This window comes from Rhipicephalus microplus, chromosome 5 (assembly GCF_043290135.1).
Source record: "Rhipicephalus microplus isolate Deutch F79 chromosome 5, USDA_Rmic, whole genome shotgun sequence".
NCBI lineage: Eukaryota > Metazoa > Arthropoda > Arachnida > Ixodida > Ixodidae > Rhipicephalus > Rhipicephalus microplus.
The window spans coordinates 81,775,523-81,796,101 of record NC_134704.1 but is presented as its reverse complement, the minus strand read 5'-3'; positions in this window follow the sequence as shown (position 1 = coordinate 81,796,101).

The following is a 20,579-nucleotide window of genomic DNA, read 5'->3' as shown; positions in this document are numbered from 1 at the left end:
CATGCCACATATAAGAGCTCCAGAAGATAGACTATGTTCGATGTGTCACAGCAAAAGTTGCCCTTTATTTTAAGACTGAATCCGGTGGTGGTACTCTGAGCTAAAAGTGATGTCGTCATGTGTTTGCATATTTTGCAGCGTGATTTATTGCATGGATGGCAGCCTGAATGTTGCAGTTTAGTGAATTTAGAGCATGTGACTAAGTTATGCAAATTTTTAGAGCACCAGTAGACTACTTTTGATGGAATGGATAAGATTTTTCGGAGACGTTCACTTTGCAAGAGAATATTATGATGCTTTTGTAGAATACAACTTACTCTCAGAACCGAAGAATGAATGAGTAAGGACCAGGCTAGTTTCGCGTGATGTGGAAGTTTTTTTAGGTGACTTTATTAGGGTTTTGCATTCGACGAAATCAGCCTTCATATATAAATCCACTGAGGAATGAAGTGGAATGAGACTAAGCTTCTCTGCAATATTTGTACAATTATTTATTAGGTTCTCCGCAAATACAAAGTGCTGTACCGCTTTTTGCTGGATTCGCATAGCTTTGTAACTTTTATTCGGGAGAAATATTAATTACCAAAATCTCATCAATATTCTTTCAAGGCAATTTCACTAGAACGCGATCACAGACCTCTTTAACTCTGCTTTTGCCGTGTTCACTACTTCATGGATCAGTAAGACCATTTTAATAAAAAGGCAATAAATTCCATGTAGTTTAAGGTATTGAGGGCTAATATTCTTACATTTCCTTCTAGAACAACTTTGGTACGACGCTGGATAGTCAAAAAAAAAGCTGGTCGTTCTGAACTCGAAAGTGTTTTACAGCAGAGTCAAGCAACACTTCACTGATGTTATTTACGTCATAAAAATGACGTCGTTACTGAAACTAGATTTATTATACGGTCATCCTTGCATTGTGGGAAAGCCTGAAGATCCGCGTGCGTGTGAAGAACGGCAATAAAAGCAGTGACAACAAGTAACACACCTTCACAGAGTGAAATAGCAACAGCTCTTTTACTATGAACATGCAGAGTTCTACCATGACGGCGAATAGTGCTCTCTGGAAGCTTCATTAGCTTTTGGTCATGATGGCTTGCGTGACTGCTTGCGAACTTTGTCAATACCCGAATGGAGTCCAGTTATTTCCGTATGTGGCTAAGCTGTACCCCTTTAAACAATAGCATAGAAGCAGCGCTTGCAATAAAAAAACATATTCTGAATCCTTAAACGTGATACCTCACCTCGCGAAAATTCGGAGATCGCTTGCCACTGAAATATTCACGTCACAGTCCTGCATTTACGCCATTGGTGGAAAAACGCCACCTTTATCCGCCGACCATGAATGCAAGCATAAAAACTAAAAAGTGAGTACTCGCTCACGCCTTGAGCTAGAATTTTTTATTTATTTACTGCCGAAAACCCCGTCCATGAATACACAACTGCGAAGATTACGGCATCTCTTTGAGCTCGCCGGGCACTTTTCGTCTTCTCTATAGAAGAAGCGAGAGATATAAAAATAAAGGAAACAAGGGAGGTTAACCAGAGGAAGCCCCGGCTCTGTATAAGAGTATTGATCGTTTTCGCAGAAATGCACAAGCATGCGCACGCAAGCGCGTGTGCTCATATGATAAGTCATTTGACCACCCATACATGAACACTCAAAAACATACGCTCCGTTTTACGGCTCTTGGATATATGCACTAGCATGCGCTCCTTAAGAAACACCTTATTCTGCTCGTTTCCTTGAAGTCACATGTATATCATGTATATAGATACTAGTTACGTACGCAGTGCATATTGCCAAAAAAATAACCCGAACTTTCACCTTCTCTATTTCACCTTTCTGCATCGTAAAGCCCCAGAACTCTGTGACCAGAAAGCCTGGTGGAACTATGTGCAGTGGCAGCTCATGCTAGAACTTTTTAACAATACCGTGTACTCAGATTTGGATGCACGTTAAAGAACCCCAGGTGGTTGAAATTTCCGGAGCCCTCCACCACGGCACCTCTCATAATCATAAGGTGGTTTTGGGACGTTAAACCCCACATATCAATTAAATCAATCAACTTTTTAACAATACATTTTTTCTCACCTGCTCTATGCAGGTGAGAAAAAAAGATCATGTCGTTTTAGAATTTAAGAAAATAAGATAACAAGCAGCAACGGACGAAAAGGTGTCGCCATGTTATCTGAAACTGTAGGCGTTGATTGTTGCGACGTCCACCGGAGGTAGTAAGTACTAAGTATAAAAAGAAAACTAAATCAGTCAGCCCTCCTCCACCTGGGGTAATATCGGGCCGGAAGTAACGAACCCTGGAAGCGAGTTTTCTCGTTGGAAACATCGCGTGCTACACGTAGCCTAATTGGCTCAGCTACTGAAAGCTGTTCACGCATTGTTCACTTCACTTGTCCCACAGCCTTTTCATGGCTTTCTTCTCTGGTGCAACACAAGCTTCGTACGTGAGCATAGCAGGCTACTTAGTTAGACAAGCGTCAGTGGTAGCAGCACCTACGTAAAAGCAAGTTCTGCTTCATAACATTAGTGTCGGGGAAGATTTGCGCCCGCGCAGGCGGCGCACAAGAGTAGTCCATGAAAGTTACATTTCGCCCCTGTCGTCCAGCGCCTTCGCTTGAGAAAGCTACAATGTGGGTTTGTTGATAGATGCTATTGTGTGTTCCTGTATGATCCCGAAAATTAGGCGTGAAGGTAGTGTTAGAGTTTGGAGGTGTAAAAGTTGTGTTAGAGCTGGTGTAGGCCAATGAAACTTCTAAGTCGAAACTCTAGTACGCATGCGATTCTTTCTAATGAACATTAACGTGTTCCTGACCATTATTTATATTATTATCAGGTTGATTTATATTGCCAAGACACACACCTGCGGTAATATTATTTGGCTCCTGACATAAAGAACCTTTGGTTATGAGTAGTGGACATGAATAAATGGCTCACATCAGTAGGTAAGAAATGAAAACACACATTGAAGCCTTCAGTTGTACTTGGTCAGTTATGCTTCGAGATGGTGCTCTGCGACAGCGTCCGCGTCTATTGGAAAGAACGCGTACTGAAACACCTATACGACATTGTGTTCAAATACGGTCAAGAAACAACGCTATTTTATCCCTTGAAACCTCAATAGATTGTTTTCATTTTAATTATTTTCCTGCAGAGCAACTAAGAGATCCGCGCATTTTAGTCTGCTTACTTGCATAACAAAGCACAAATGTCCTTAAGATAGACTGGCCTTCTCTTTAAACACAGTGCGCTTATCGAACGAAAAGCGTTGGCGAATCTGTGGCAACATTGGTTTTTGTTCCGAGCGCGTGTGACCCAATTACTGATGTAAAGTCGCGCCCGCCATCGCATTGACTATATGCGCACAGATAGGGTTCATGCTCAGGCTACCTTGCCCGGACTTCGTCCAAGTCACTTTGGCATTTGTATTTTGGCGCTGAGCGAAAACACTGCGTTCTTTTAGGCTTTCATCAGATAATTTGTAAAAACCAGATTTCCCTATTCATTTTTCGTTTTCCCTCTAAGCATAGTTTCACGCCGCCTAAACTACGGCCGCAGCGCGCTATACCTGCTCTCTATTAAACGCACGTACCAGCTGGATAGACGCAGTGCATCTGTTATAAGCTCTTCAAGAAATCCGAACATGCGTGTAGTTTTTTTTGTTCAAAATCTGTCGCCTAATGTAGCGTGACTTCCTAAAAAGGTGTATATGCGTTTATTATAGATCAGATTTGTGCCAGTTTTGCCAACAGGCTCGGAGCAAGACATCGGAGGAACTGGGGATTTCATGACGCGCAGGCAGTATCTGATATGTAGAGGCTAAAATTTTCGTAGTCATATGGGCAGGCCATTCTTCCATGGTACTTGTGAGTCACGAGCGATTGCGCATTGCCTATTATTATGGCATTTTACCTTCATTGCTTACACGTCGTCAGCTGTTTTGTCGTGTTTCTGCCATGTTTTCGAAGGCATTAGTGCACAATATGATTCTACTCAATCTGTGCTCAGTGAGAACAGTAAGGTCTTCGGAAAAGTACTCGCATTGATGTTTAAAATAAGAAAGGCGTAAACTTCTCAAGTTTCGCATGCAGTAAATAATACACGATCACGGGAGATGCCCTAAGGGAAGACTCGGTAATAATTATGACAACCTTACCATATATATAGCGCGAACCTTTACGCAGGCACATGTATTTTTGCATTTCACCCAGATCGAAATGCGGATGGCGCACTTTCTAGCCTAGAAGTGCAACATCTCAAGCGCTTGGTCACCATGTTGAGGGGTCGTCTGGATGTACAGCACCTTTCACAAATTGTAGTGGTCTCTTCTTCATACAATTACAGGTAAGCTTGAGTTATATGCCCCGCAAGTTTTTGTCATCTCGCGTATTATTGAGGGCCGAAAATTTCCACTATAGATTATTTGCTTTCGGTGGTTTCGTTTTTGAATTGCATGAAAATGTATGCCTGAAATATTTTCAGCGTAAAATTTTCAGCAAAAAAAAAACCGAGACTCAGTGACGTCACGTAGGCTAGCAGTGATGCTTACGCCACGCTAACATTGGTGTTCTTCGAAGGGTTAATTGTCCAACATAGCTCTCAGTGCCTCTTTTTTTAGGGAAATTCTCTTGGCAAGCGCAAAACCTTCTTGAGAGATAAGATAAAAACACGTTTTAAATGAAAGGATTACAATAAAAAGTGACAGACAGATGTTTCGCGAAGAACACTACTCTATAAACGATGTTTCACAAAAAATATTGTGAACCAATGCTTCTTTTACAATAGCAGAAACAGTGGCTTTTTCAATATTCACTTTACGGCACTAAATTAAATCAGTGATTTTTTGGCTGAGGTCCGTCTGTTTCGTGAGTGAACGTGCTTTATTACAGCGATGGCTCATCTAAAGGTCTAAGATGCCCCACAGATAATACATAGAATCTTCTTATAGTACTAACGTTTTTGCATCACTTGTTTAAATGTTTTAGGTCGTCGCAACTGTGGCAACTGTGCGGCTGCACCCCGTAACACATCCGCAACTGACTCGCACTGTCCGTGTTGCTGAGGCAAGCCGAGCGATCGTTGCACAAAGAGAGAGAAATAGAGACAAAGCTGAGATGTTGGAAACGTGGGCAGGGGTTATGGTCTGAGGCATACGTGCCAGTTCTTTACCGCTACTCGTTCACTCAAGGGATTCAGGAAGCTTCCGCAATAGAGAGTGAGGATAAAAAGACAACACCATGCTAGCGCACCAAGAAGGACTGGCTGATGGATGCCCCCTTCGGCGGGAAGCCCAGTCACGTACCCCTAAACGGAGCCGGGTTGCAGATAAAGACAGCTGGAATAACCCGCTGGCTGACAAAGCGTGCCCTTCAGGACTTAGCGATGGGCTTCAGAGAATGCCGTGATATGTCTAGAATGTCTAGAAGAGGACTGAACCTTTCTGTGCGGGATGCCCAGCGTTTTCATTCTATGGCTACTTTATCTTTTTTATTTGATTGCAGGAGGAGGGATGGAGGACACTTTCAAGTACTCGCTATTTATACTATCGCATCGCTATTCTGAACTCATGCGGGGATACTCCGCTTCTTGTACATTGGTGAGCAGGATCGATGACTCAAAAGGCGCATGCCTTGAAGAAAATTTCTGCACGCTTTCTTTTTTTGCCTCCTTCGCACAATTCAGCAGCCAGTCGAGTTGTGGCCGACATACCTATTGGCGTAACTATTTTTCAAGACAAGATAATAGGCCCTCATGCTACACATATCTCTCATTCGCTTGGCCGAGTGTAATGAAACAGAGTGGGCAAAGTCTAGTTGACCTCCTAGATTTTTTTAACAAGATAATAGGCACTCATGCTACACATGTCCTACTCATTCTTTTCGCCGAGTGTGATGAAACAAACTGGGCAAAATATACTTGGCCTCCCAGATTTTCCTCTGATGCTCTCGCGAGCTATCAGGCTAAGAAACTGCTCTTCCATCTAACTTGAGCGAGAAAAGCGAGGTTGACGTCTACTGCCCCACTGTCATTGAAAGAGTTTACGAATGAAGAGAGAGAAAAGACATTTGTTGTATAAAGGCTTGTGAGTGAAAGTGGAAAAAAAAAAGCCAAGCCTGCATGGAAAGTGCAGCACAGTCACAAAGAAAGCTAGAAGATCGGCCTTTCATAAAGAGAATAAAATCAGGGAAAGGTAGGGAGTTAACCAGAAATTGGAGTATCTGGTTTGCTACCCTGAAATAAGTGAAGAGATAATGGGGAATCAGATGGGAAAAAAAGCGAGAAGCGAAGTAGACGCGCGAAAGAGAAAACGAAAAAAATATAGGAGCCTTTTCAAAACTACTACACTTGATTGATACTCATTAGGGCATTGATAATAAACTTTTGGGTAGTAGGCCGGCATCCGCTATTCTTCTCAGAAGCGTGGTATCCGCTAAACACTTGAAAGGAATATCGTGCCAATCGTTCCTATCGTTCCTGCAGGGGCTGACGACGATGAGAAATTATGGCTGAAGTGGGTATGCGCCACAGTTATTAGGGGAACAAAAACAAGCTTTCGCAATAGATTGGAGCATTGGACAGCCAACTCGTTACAGTATTCACTATTTGTGATGAGTGGTTGTTCTTCCGCTGTTTTGAAACACTTTATACGTCGTATTAACGCGATTGCTTTCCCGGCATCAAGCCTGCCTAAGGCAAGTTTGACGACAACTCAAAAGCACTAGTGTACCTCAGTGGTAGAGTACTGGGCTGGCACCCAGTGGACCCGGGTCGGAGCCCCACTGTGTATTTCGTGCTAGGTTTGCCGACAAGTTACCAGTACCGTTGGAGCTAAGTGGTAGAATACTAGGCTGGCACTCAGCCGACCCGGGTTTCGAGCCCCACTGTGTCTTTAATGCAAGTTTTTTTTTCAAATATCACGCGATGTGGTTACAGACACCGGTGGTGGCGGTGGCAGACAACTACGCGTGACACCAGTTGTGATCCTATAACAGCTTTCATTGTAAAAGGGAACGAACTCAATACGCTCTATCGAAGAAACGAATGTAAGAGCCTGTGTGTTTCCCGCTGAGGATGCAAGTGGAATTTACACGCTTTAGCCAAAAGTGAGTACATTTCTAGTCGTCGACACAAACACACGCAAATGAATTGTCCATGAGAGGAGCTAAGCGAACAAAGGAGGAAAACACGCACACTACTGTGCCTTATGGCCGATAGAACCTGCAGTGCCGCCAGGTAGGGTTGGTAGTAATTATTTTATATAATACAGCAGAAAATAAATTCTGAGTAAGAAAGCAATATTGTTAATCAGTACAACGTTTTTATGGACTAGTTTATTAGAAAAAAATTTTCACGACGTACCTCGCTGAACCAAAAAAAAGAAAAGAAGATACAGGTCAGATCATAGCCTCGCATCAGTTTATTGCATGAAAGAATAAAACCAATATACGTTTAAAACATTATATCTGAGCTTCCGTGGGTCCAAATGACCGACTGGTTATTAGAAATGCAATCACTGACACCGTCTTGTCGAGACCTTGCATTGCTTTTTGCGTTGACAGTCACAACTGACCCTGAACAATTTCTGCAACAATTCACTGAATTTCAAATGCTTGCGGATAGCTGAGTGTACAAATTTGTACGAATGAAAGGGGAAGCCCATATGAGTCAAAACACAACGTCACGATTGGCGGCATCGACAGAGAAAATATACGCAGGAAAGTCACTCCCATTAGGCTCAATACAATTTTCGGCCATGACAGCGCAAATAACGTGGAGAAATTTGTTTCCCTGTGCTTTTGCTTTTGCATAAACTTTGTTCGCCACCTTCCGCGCACACTATTTTTTTTACTTCAAGTGTCATTCTTCATCGTGTTTTTTGTTCCTCTTCAATGCATATTTGTGCTCTGAGAGCGTTTCCGATTGTGCTGTGGGAAGCTTCGCAAGCTACCGTTTTCTGAAGTACTGCAAGACAGGCTTCGCCTCTTGCGCATGTCTTTCAAGCATGTGTTTATTTTTGGCGAACATACGTAATTCTATAGGCGCTTTTCTATATCTCTCTCGTCTATATATTGACGTTCACGCGAAACAAGCCTTCCAGGATCCCGGCACTCACCGAATCGTGTTTGCTCCTCACCTAGAAAACTGACAGGATGCAATCCTATTGCCTCAAAGCCGGATGCAAAAGTTCCTGACACCAATGGGTACTGTTTTTTTTCTGTATATCTTTCAGGGCCCTTCATGGTTGAACATATGTTTTCCACTTCTTTCTTTCATCGTTTCATTTTAACGTTTGCTTTTCCATAGCATTCATTGATTGTTCTTTCTGGCACCTCCTCTGGATGGAAACGTACTGTTGTTACTCCAACAATACCACATTTTGTGTACCTTTTCAATCCTTCCATGTGCACCGGCCATTTTTGCACGTTGCCAAGTTTTACTGATAGATAGATAGATAGATAGATAGATAGATAGATAGATAGATAGATAGATAGATAGATAGATAGATGCGATGCGAATTTGTGGTTGGAGCTCATATTTATGCTACGTTTGAAACAGGGTAATTCTCTTTACACCCTCGCAATAACAGTAATCTCAGCTTACAAGCTTCGCCTTCCTGCGCAGTGTAAAAGTTTATATTACGTTCACCCATTTTAATGACGCGTATACCTCAGCTTTTTTAAGGCATACTTGAATTCTGCCGTATGTATATACGTTTGCGTAACCTATTTTCGATAAATAAATTGAGCGTTCCAACAAGCTCTGTCAAATACCCTATGACATCAACACGTGGTCCAAAAATATTTCAGTCGGGCACGAGGCACTCTTGCTTTTTATTTACCTGGACTGAAAAAAAATTGACGGTGGTTGCAACGAAGGCTAGTCTATACAAATTTCTTACAGACGGGCACGATAGGTGAACTGCAGTTTTTTAGGGGCGAAGCTCCTTATAGCGACACCAGTTCGTCCCTCGTAGTCGTAGTCGTAGTCATAGTGAGTAACCAGTCTTACGCTTTGACCTCCAAGGTGGTGCCGGTGGGAGATTTCTCCTGTGCGTTGTTGAACAATTTAAAAAAATTCGCAAAGTGCGCGTTCACTAAAAGCCGAATTCTTCTGTCTCTCATTCCCCATTAGCAGCCATTGGCCTGTTCCAGTAGGAAACGTTAGTAGAAGTAGAAGTGTTAAAAGCCGACTTCTGCTGTCTCTCATTCCCAGTAGCAGCCATTGTTTACCTCCAAGGTAGTGCCTAGTGAGATTTCTCCTGTGCGTGATTAAACAATAAAAAATTTTTGTTCAAAACATCGTTCATTGATGAAATAAACCAACGAAAGACGCCAGATGTTTTCTAAAAGCAAAACGAAAAGACGCCAGATGTTTCTAAAGCAAAACAAAAAGAAGACGCCAGCTGCTTAACGAAAGACGCCGGGTGTTTTCTAAAGCAATGGTTTTATATTCAAAACCATATCGATACAGGTTTGTAAATGCCGATGCTCGTTGCCGTCGGTGTATGCTCGTATGGATAAGGATGCCGAAAGGCGGGCGCACAGGGCAGCGGCGGCGCGCGCTCGCACACAGGACCCTGAAGTGAGGGCACACGAGGCAGAAGCGCCCCGGGAAGCTGCGCGACGTCGCCGCCAAGATCCTGCTGTACGGCAACAAGAAGCCACACCAGCAAGGCAGCGTCGGCAAGATCCCGCCATACGTGAACAAGAAGCTGCAGCGGCACGTGACGGCGACAAAATCCTTCCGTACCGGAACGAGAGGCCACATCAGAAAGGCAGCGTCGGCAAGATCCTGCAGTACGGGAACAAGACGCTACATCAGCAAGGCAGCGTCAGCAAGATCCCGCCGTACGTGAACAAGAAGCTGCAGTTGCACGTCAGCGTTGGCAAGATCCTTCCATACGTGAACAAGAAGCTGCAGTGGCACGTCAGCGTTGGCAAGATCCTTCCGTACGTGAACAAGAAGCTGTAGTGGCACGTCAGCATCAGCAAGATCCGGCTGTACGGGAACAAGAAGCCACACCAGCAAGGCAGCGTCGGCAAGATCCCGCCGTACGTGAACAAGAAGCTGCAGTGGCACGTCAGCGTTGGCAAGATCCTTCCGTACGTGAACAAGAAGCTGCAGTGGCACGTCAGCATCGGCAAGATCCGGCTGTACGGGAACAAGAAGCCACACCAGCAAGGCAGCGTCGGCAAGATGCCGCCGTACGTGAACAAGAAGCTGCAGCGGCACGTCAGCGTCGGCAAGATGCTTCCGTACGGGAACGAGAGGCCACATCAGCAAGGCAGCGTCGGTAAGATCCTGCTGTACGGGAACAAGAAGCCACATCAGCCTGGCAGTGTCGGCAAGATTCTACCGTACGTGAACAAGAAGCTGCAGCGGCACGTGAGCGTCGACAAAATCCTTCTGTACCGGAACGAGAGGCCACATCAGAAAGGCGGCGTCGGCAAGATCCTGCTGTACGGGAACAAGAAGCCACATCAGCGTGGCAGCGTCGGCAAGATCCCGCCGTACGTGAACAAGAAGCTGCAGCGGCACGTCAGCGTCGGCAAGATCCCGCCGTACGTGAACAAGAAGCTGCAGTGGCACGTCAGCGTTGGCAAGATCCTTCCGTACGTGAACAAGAAGCTGCAGTGGCACGTCAGCATCGGCAAGATCCGGCTGTACGGGAACAAGAAGCCACACCAGCAAGGCAGCGTCGGCAAGATGCCGCCGTACGTGAACAAGAAGCTGCAGCGGCACGTCAGCGTCGGCAAGATGCTTCCGTACGGGAACGAGAGGCCACATCAGCAAGGCAGCGTCGGTAAGATCCTGCTGTACGGGAACAAGAAGCTGCAGCGGCACGTGAGCGTCGACAAAATCCTTTCGTACCGGAATGAGAGGCCACAGAAAGGCAGCGTCGGCAAGATCCTGCTGTACGGGAACAAGAAGCCACATCAGCCTGGCAGCGTCGGCAAGAGCCCGCCGTACGTCAAAAAGAAGCTGCAGCGGCACGTCAGCGTCGTTAAGATCCTTCCGTACGGGAACGAGAGGCCACATCAGCAAGGCAGCGTCGGCAAGGATCCCGCCGTACGTGAACAAGAAGCTGCAGTTGCACGTCAGCGTTGGCAAGATCCTTCCGTACGTGAACAAGAAGCTGCAGTGGCACGTCAGCATCGGCAAGATCCGGCTGTACGGGAACAAGAAGCCACACCAGCAAGGCAGCGTCGGCAAGATCCGGCTGTACGGGAACAAGAAGCCACACCAGCAAGGCAGCGTCGGCAGGATCCTTCCGTAGGGGAACGAGAGGCCGAGGCAGCACGTCAACGTCGCGAAGCAGATCTTGAAAACGTTCGACAATGGGAAGTGGCGAGGAAGCGCACATATTGCCAGGCAAATTAACGGAAAAAAATTTCACGGTATTACTTCCAGGAGCTTCGCCCAGTCTCATCATCATTCACCTCGTGGATCTCCCGTCAATTTTTTTAGAGAGCTTTATATTTAATTCGGGGTCAGTAAGTGATGTTGTGGTACAAAATTTTATATGGCGAAATAACGTTACACTATTACGATGGGAACATGCTGCCGCCGGAATTTTTCAAAAAATGTGGTAATAAGGTATAGAACAACCCTCTTGGGCTAGTTTCAGTTGCTCACTCCATACTTCTCAGCAGCTGAGAAATGTTTTCGTAGCCCTTTCTCTAAGACCACGCCCACTTCGGTAACGTACACAATATCAGTGGTTACGTCATCGGTGTACAGCCAATGACCGAGCAAAGTTTCCTTCTCCGTGTCGCTCACGTCATACCGGTGCGTGGAGGAAGCGCGGTGGTGAGACAGGTATGAGGTGCCAGCGAAGTATGCACCTTTCCCTTAACGTGAAGTTGCGAGATTCTTTTTACTCTCGAAGGCTTTCCTTCAGGCAGAGTCGGTATGGTCTCAGTGCTCTATCTAAACGGCAGATGGCAGAACAAGAACATTGCAATGCCAACTGCGCGGCCAAAACAACTACAACTGCATCAGCGCAGGGCTAAGGCACCGTTTCGTAGTGCAAAGGACCAATCTACGAAGTCGGTGCTGCGTAATGTTGCCCATGGGCAAGATTACGTCACTTCGCGTGCTAGGAGAATTGGACAGGCGCTGCAGAAGAGCGCCGGAATTGCTTTTCGAAATGTAGCTGCTGTGTGGCGCGGTTGACTGCAATATTCGCAAAATGTTATCACCGCAGCCTTCGGCATGAATGAGCGAGCTTATTTGAGTCGTGTAGAAAAAACTAGAGGTTGTTTACTGATCCTTTAAAGCGCAAGATTTATGTTCCCCATTCAACGTGAAATTTTACCGTCGGCGTCGGCACAAGTGTTGCGAAATAAAAACAATCTCTGATGACGCCACGCATAACAAGACGTTGTGACGTCACCATGGCTTCGCAAAACTGACGTCACGTTATGGCACCATTGCATGACGTCATCACTACGTCAATGTCGGGCCAATCAGGAAGGTTGCGAAAAACAATGTCAGGTGCACGAAGCTCGTAATGCCTTTGAGCGTGGAGGCGCTGCACATTCATCTTAGGTGCAGATGGTTCTCCGAATTTCCGAAGGGGCTGTGGAGGATCAACACATCGAGTCAGAAAAAAAAACATGGCTTTTGCCTTCGAATAGTCTTAAGCACTTATAGCACGAAATGTTGTTACAACCTTGAAGCAACTTACTCAATATTGCGCCAACGTTGGGTCAACATTTGGTGTTATGAGGGTCGAGGAATGCGTGAGGTTTTAATATTGCAACCAAGTATGCTTAATGAGATTACAGCATATGGCAGCGCACACCTCGTTACACAAAGAACGCGCGCACAAAAAGACCACACAGGCATTTTGTGTGCGTGTTCTTTCTGTAACCTGGTGTGCGTTGCAATATGGCATAATGTTTTACTAACCGGCCAATCAACACGTCTTGAGCTTAAGAAGAATTCGGTAGTCAGCCTGTGACTCATATACATATCACAAGATGACGTCACCCTGAGTCACAGATCCCTAAAGTTTGTGTCGTCATGAAGTCACTTAAAAACTTCATCACACACCATCCCATAAGTTTCGAGAATTAGGCTCCCGTCCAATTTGTTTACCACCTCTGTGTAACGGTACACTTAAAGTATATCAATTATCGACGGGAACGTTTGGAAGACCTTAACCAAATATATTTTATTTTCCTTTTCCGAAGATGTCAACGATGCAGTCATCTTACGAGCGGTTCCTTCGGCTGGCTTACGAATTGTCACTTTTCTTATAGGAGATTTTCTTGTGTTGTAACCAATGATGCTTAAGAACAATTCCGAAGTCAGCCTGTGACTCATAAAGACACCAGAAAGTGATGTCACGCTGAGTTCCAGGTCACTAAAATTTATGACATCATGATGCCACTTAACGGCATCACCAGACAACATTTACTAAGGGTCGAGAACTTAGGCTGGCCTCCAATGCGTTGACCACCTTCATGTACCGGTACATTAACGTTGTTCAGTTATTGACAACAACTTTTTGCCACCCTTAACAGGATGTTTTTTCACCTTCTCTGAGGGATTCTGCGATGTTGTCCAAATTCGAGTGGTACCTCCGGCTTCCATACAAAATACAGTAGGAAATCTATTAACCGGTCAACGTCGAGTAAAAAAAAGGCATACTTGTTCTTCTCTCGAGAGGTATTTATAGCATACCGGCACAAATTGGCTGATTTATCGAGCGAGCTCGAGTTGGCAGACCGATCAATGTGGGCGCAATACCGAGAAGGCCGCTAACGGTGTTCCAGCTATTCATTTTACTCATATATTTTTACGGCCAAATCAGCCCCGTGCGATTGATCTTTTTAATTTACCTTTTGAAAACTCAGAGAACGTAATTTCTCGCTATCGACACGACAGAAGCTGAAGTTGTGAAGCATGGTAAAAATATTAGGAAGGTTTCTTTTATTTCTTCCATAACCACAAGTGTTCCTATAAGAAATGCAACTTTTTGCGTAAGAGGGCACAAAGTGGCAATGTCGATACATTTGCGAATTAAACGTGAAAACTACTGGAAACGTGTCGATCCATTTTACCAATATTGAGCATAATTGTCGTCATTCGGGCTCCTTTTTCTTCTTTTTTTTTTCTAACAGCCGAAGTAAAAATTGCCAAAGAGTAACATTTTTCTCGAGGCGTTCTTTCAATTTGGCGTCTTTTCACCAAGCGAAACAGCAAGAAAATACGCTATCTCCCGTTAAAGGGAAGCTTGTGTGGATGCGAAGCAGTGGGCGCTAACGCTTAAACTGGTGGCGTCGTTGACACTCTCGTTCATCCCGGCGTTGGCAGGAGAGAAACCTGGGAAGGCGCAACGCACGCAGTGATGGTCCGGTGTTTCCTACACAGGAAGAACGTGCTGCTCCGCGTGGGAGAAACGCTGCAGCTGAACGCTGTCGAACATGTTCACTACATTTCGTATGGTTCCTAAATATCCTAAACTTACTGTGTATAACAGTCAGATGGGTTGCTATCTCATTTATTGCTTCAGCCTTGTGCTGAAACTGTGACTTTTGTTTATTCTTTTCTTACCGCACGGCATGCAATGGTTCAGCCGGACTACTGCTGAGAGGGTAGCCGGCTTCCAGTGTAAACCGCGGTGGCATTGCTGTTCGAGAGAGAGTTCTCGTGTAATGCTCATGCACATACAAGGCTGGGTGAGTGTCGCGGAGTCGCGGTTGGGTAAATGATTGCGCCTGCCTTATGATCTGTGTGTTGCCTTACCCTTATTTATGATAGATGGTGATATCATATGTGTTTGAGCTGGCGCTTTAGCCGGCTCCCCAAAAGGCTCACTGACAATTTATCTTCCGAATAGTGGTACGACTACATCAATTTCAATCCTGATGTTGGGTACGTAAGTGTATGCAGGTACGTACAAAGCGTTGTACTTCTTCGGGGTTGCAAGATTGCCTACGGGAACACACCGCTTGCAGTGAAGCTAAGTTACCAAGCTTTGTCGAGTCTAAGACCATTACCGATACTTATGTGAGATACAGTGCAAGTCATAAGACGCTTTGTTTGTAAATGCATGTTTGACGGTTCTTCAGTTGCTGGGATCATTCTTAACATAGCGACAACATTTATTTCGTGCACAAAATTACTTTTTTTATTGATATGATATATAGGGAGATGTTGGCGCACCATTATGGCGCCGGCTACTCCTTCGCCGTTGATTGAAACTTGAACACGTATCTTAAAGCAAAACATACAAAGCAGTGCATGGAAAATAGAAAACTCGGGCACAGATATGCAAAGACACACTTATACGCACATATCACAATGGTAAGTAAATGTTCGAAAGTCAATGTAAGAAGTCTCTGAAAATGTCCCTCGGTAATATTCGGTTCACCAGCGCAAAACAGGAAAGCACACGTCTGGTCCTTATAAAGATGCATTCGCTCGTATGTACATAATGGTCGACACGTCATTCATTTCACAACACACACGTGATGGGTGTCACATGATACTGTACATAATAAGTACATGTGTTACAAATGAAAGTCTGTTCTTTGTTAATACTTATCAGCAATCCCGCTGTCTTGTAAAAAACGTGTTAATGCTTTTAAAGCGTGGGACTGTAAAACTCCAGTTGGCCATGGGCCCAGAAGTTTTTTCATGCTAAATGGTCTGCGGTCCAATGCGAACAGTTCGGACTTAAGACGGCGTCTCGGCGTGTGTGATGAGTGAAGAAAACGACAATGACGGAAGTGCGGGGCAAGGCGCGTGTAATGTGCGCGTGAGTCAGCGAATCAGCCGATGACCGGTGGTGGCCCATAGAGGTGGCGCGCCACGATTGGGCCACGGGCGACCATCACGTGGCAGTGGGCTGTGTGGCTGGGGACGAGCCGGAGCAGCGGCAGACGGGAGACAGCGGGCCGAAGCGTCGGACGCAGGCGATCAAGGTTCCGGCCAGGGAACGCGGCTGTCCACGCTACTGTCGTCCAACTACCAGCTGGGGCGGCATTGCCGGCACGAGTACTGCATCTCGGGGCGCGGCCAGGCCTGCTGTTCTCTTCCTTGCCGAGGGCATCGCGGATCTTGGCGAGGCGTCTCCACGGTCAGCCGTTCGACACAGCGATGAACGTGGCCTGGCTAATGGTCACGGTTGCGTCGAGCATCGCGTCTCGGCGCACGCTCTTCGCTGGACGGGCTGGCCATTCCCCGCATGGAGCATCGCGTCTCCGATGCGGGTTGACTGCTCCGTAGTCGCACCCATGTCATCAAGCGCCGGTGTCACCAGAGCGTTGCGCATCGGCGAGGGACGAGCGAGACGTTCTGCCGGGCAAGACGCGGGAGTGCGCACAGAGGAGCAGGGAACCGGGCGAGGTTCAGGATGGCCGAGGATTCAGGTGCCAGGGGAGTTGCTGGCAGAATCGAGGGTTGAGGCCACGAAGGCAGACGGGAGACAGTGGGCCGAAGCGTCGGACGCAGGCGATCGAGGTCCCGGCCAGGGAACGCGGCCGTCCACGCTGCTGCCGTCCAACCACCAGCTTGGGCGGCATTGCCGGCACGAGTGCTGAATCTCGGGGCGCGGCCTGGCCTGCTGTTCTCTTCCTTGCCGAGGGCATCGCGGATCTCGGCGAGGCGTCTCCGCGGTCAGCCGTTGAACACAGCGATGAACGTGGCCTGGCTAATGGTCACGGTTGCGTCGAGCATCGCGTCTCGGCGCACGCTCTTCGCTGGACGGGCTGGCTATTCCCCGCATGGAGCATCGCGTCTCCTATGCGGGTTGACTGCTCCATAGTCGCACCTACGCCATCAAGCGCCAGTGTCACCAGAGCGTCGCACTTCGGCAAGGGACGAGCGAGATGTTCTGCCGGGCGAGACGCGGGCGTGTGTACGGAGGACCATGGAGCCGGGCGAGGTTCAGGGTGGCCGAGGACTCAGATGCCAGGGGAGTTGCTGGCTGAATCAAGGATCGCCGAGTGGTGCCGAGCCGTACCGAGCGACGCACCAGCCTCGGAAGTGGGCCGCGAGCTCACGAGGGGCGCACCCGAGGGTACCTGGCTGTGCCCTGGCCAAGGCGACGAACGCCGGTGAGTGAGCTGCCGCACCGCAGCTGTAGCGAGCAGCATTTCAGCACGGCACAGACGGTGCTGTGCTGGCCAGAACCCGCACGTGGAACCGCTACGCCCGGAAGGTGATCAAAAGCTTGGAAACGAGGTCCGAGGTCGCGCTGGTCAAGGCATCTCCGCCACTGCAGCTCGAGAGTTGAGGCCACGAAGGCAGACGAAACGGTGTGCCGCTCGAGAGGACGAGTTCCTGGCAGCGTTCCTGAGCCGGACGTGAGACCCGTACGTGTCGGCCAGGTCGAGCTCCGGTGCGTCGGTTCGAGGTCGAGTCCATCGGCCTGTACAAGGTCCAAGGATGGGGCCTGCTGGATGGCTCCTGCCTGGGTGCAGTGGCCGCGAGCAGGTTCGTGGGCGAGGCCTACCGGGTGTGGTCCCGCCATTTATTGTAGTGGTTAAACGGACGTTCGTCACTATGTTTGTTGATAGCGGACGAGAAAGCATTAACATGAACTTTTTATTTCATGGCATGGGTGGAACGGCTGACGACGCACGGATACGCTACCGTGTGCAGCGCCGTTGAGTCGGACGTCGCGGCCAACCCAGCAGTCAGGGTCGCAACTCCGGAGGTCCTGGATCAGGCCACGGCTCACGACGACCACACCCGGTAGGCCTCGTCCACGAACCTGCTCCCGGCCTCTGCACTCAGGCAGGAGCCGTTCGGCAGGTCTCGGCCTTGAACCTTGAACAGACACACCGGAGCTCGACCTGGCCGACACGTACGGGTCTCACGTCCGGCTCAGGAACGCTGCCAGGAACTCGTCCTCTCGAGCGGCACACCGTTTCGTCTGCCTTCGTGGCCTCAACTCTCGAGCTGCAGTGGCGGAGATGCCTTGACCAGCGCGACCTCGGACCTCGTTTCCAAGCTTTTGATCACCTTCCGGGCGTAGCGGTTCCACGTGCGGGTTCTGGCCAGCACAGCACCGTCTGTGCCGTGCTGAAATGCTGCTCGCTACAGCTGCGGTGCGGCAGCTCACTCACCGGCGTTCGTCGCCTTGGCCAGGGCACAGCCAGGTACCCTCGGGTGCGCCCCTCGTGAGCTCGCGGCCCACTTCCGAGGCTGGTGCGTCGCTCGGTACGGCTCGGCACCACTCGGCGATCCTTGATTCAGCCAGCAACTCCCCTGGCATCTGAGTCCTCGGCCACCCTGAACCTCGCCCGGCTCCATGGTCCTCCGTACACACGCCCGCGTCTCGCCCGGCAGAACATCTCGCTCGTCCCTTGCCGAAGTGCGACGCTCTGGTGACACTGGCGCTTGATGGCGTAGGTGCGACTACGGAGCAGTCAACCCGCATAGGAGACGCGATGCTCCATGCGGGGAATAGCCAGCCCGTCCAGCGAAGAGCGTGCGCCGAGACGCGATGCTCGACGCAACCGTGACCATTAGCCAGGCCACGTTCATCGCTGTGTTCAACGGCTGACCGCGGAGACGCCTCGCCGAGATCCGCGATGCCCTCGGCAAGGAAGAGAACAGCAGGCCAGGCCGCGCCCAGAGATTCAGCACTCGTGCCGGCAATGCCGCCCAAGCTGGTGGTTGGACGGCAGCAGCGTGGACGGCCACGTTCCCTGGCCGGGACCTCGATCGCCTGCGTCCGACGCTTCGGCCCACTGTCTCCCGTCTGCCTTCGTGGCCTCAACCCTCGATTCTGCCAGCAACTCCCCTGGCACCTGAATCCTCGGCCATCCTGAACCTCGCCCGGTTCCCTGCTCCTCTGTGCGCACTCCCGCGTCTTGCCCGGCAGAACGTCTCGCTCGTCCCTCGCCGATGCGCAACGCTCTGGTGACACCGGCGCTTGATGACATGGGTGCGACTACGGAGCAGTCAACCCGCATCGGAGACGCGATGCTCCATGCGGGGAATGGCCAGCCCGTCCAGCGAAGAGCGTGCGCCGAGACGCGATGCTCGACGCAACCGTGACCATTAGCCAGGCCACGTTCGTCGCTGTGTCGAACGGCTGACCGTGGAGACGCCTCGCCAAGATCCGCGATGCCCTCGGCAAGGAAGAGAACAGCAGGCCTGGCCGCGCCCCGAGATGCAGTACTCGTGCCGGCAATGCCGCCCCAGCTGGTAGTTGGACGACAGTAGCGTGGACAGCCGCGTTCCCTGGCCGGAACCTTGATCGCCTGCGTCCGACGCTTCGGCCCGCTGTCTCCCGTCTGCCGCTGCTCCGGCTCGTCCCCAGCCACACAGCCCACTGCCACGTGATGGTCGTCCGTGGCCCAATCGTGGCGCGCCACCTCTATGGGCCACCACCGGTCATCGGCTGATTCGCTGACTCACGCGCACATTACACGCGCCTTGCCCCGCACTTCCGTCATTGTCGTTTTCTTCACTCATCACAGCGTGTCATGATGTGGACAGTCTATGAGAAGGTGAAAGACGTCCTCATCTATAAATCCACAATCGCATTCGGGAGTTGCAGCTCTGCCGATTCTGTGCAAAAAATGTTTTGTGTATGCGGTGCCTAGCCTCAATCGGTGAATTAGAGTTTCCATCTTTCTATCTAATGCCAGCGTAATTTTGAATTCAATAAGTGGATCGATGTGATATAAACCGCAGCTCTTTGTACTTTTGTCAAACCAAGCAGTTTTGCTCGTTCTGAAAGTTGTATTCTTTATACTACTACGCAATTCATTTTTAGAAATTGGTAAAGAAACAGTAACGTCTTTACGATGTGCTTGTCGTGATGCTTCATTGGCAGCTAAGTTTCCAGGAATGTTGCAGTGGCGAGGTATCCACTGGAATTTGATCTCATGTTGCACCTTCTTTGCTTTGGTGAGCTCCTTCAGCGTTTCGTATGTCATACTATCACTTATTACTGTCCTGTTCGTACTGGAGAGTGATCTTAATGCGGCCTGTGAGTCACTGAAAAGTACCCATTTTCTAGCGTCTGCTACCGAGTTTATAAACTTTAGAGCATACAGAATAGCGAAGAGCTCAGATGTAGTAGATGACGTCATGCGACATAATTTAAACGATTCCTAAATATTGAGCTGTGGTATGATAAATGCCGATGTTTAAGACGTTGTAGTACTTGAGCCATCTGTGTAAAAATGTATGTACCCTGGATATCGCATGTGTATCTGATAAAGCGCTAGTTGTTGAGCAGCTTGGATGAACATGTCTCTCTTTCTGATAATGCCATCCACTGAGAATTCAATGCTTGGTATTACAAGCAGCCATGGAGGATAGCAAATTTTAGAGCTGCAAAATTCATTTCTGGGTAATATATGTACATTACTCTGTACACCGTTATGAGCACTGCTTTTATCTCTTAGTAAAATCTCCAGTGACAATGGGTGGTCCTTGTGTTGCGTCTGTAAGCGAAAAAAATGGCGGCATGTTTCAATTGTTCACATGACTGGAAAAGGTGGTTGCCGAGTTTCTGCTATGACAAGGCTGCTGGAAGTCACTCGTGGAACACCTATGCAGACACGAAATCCCCTAGCTAATA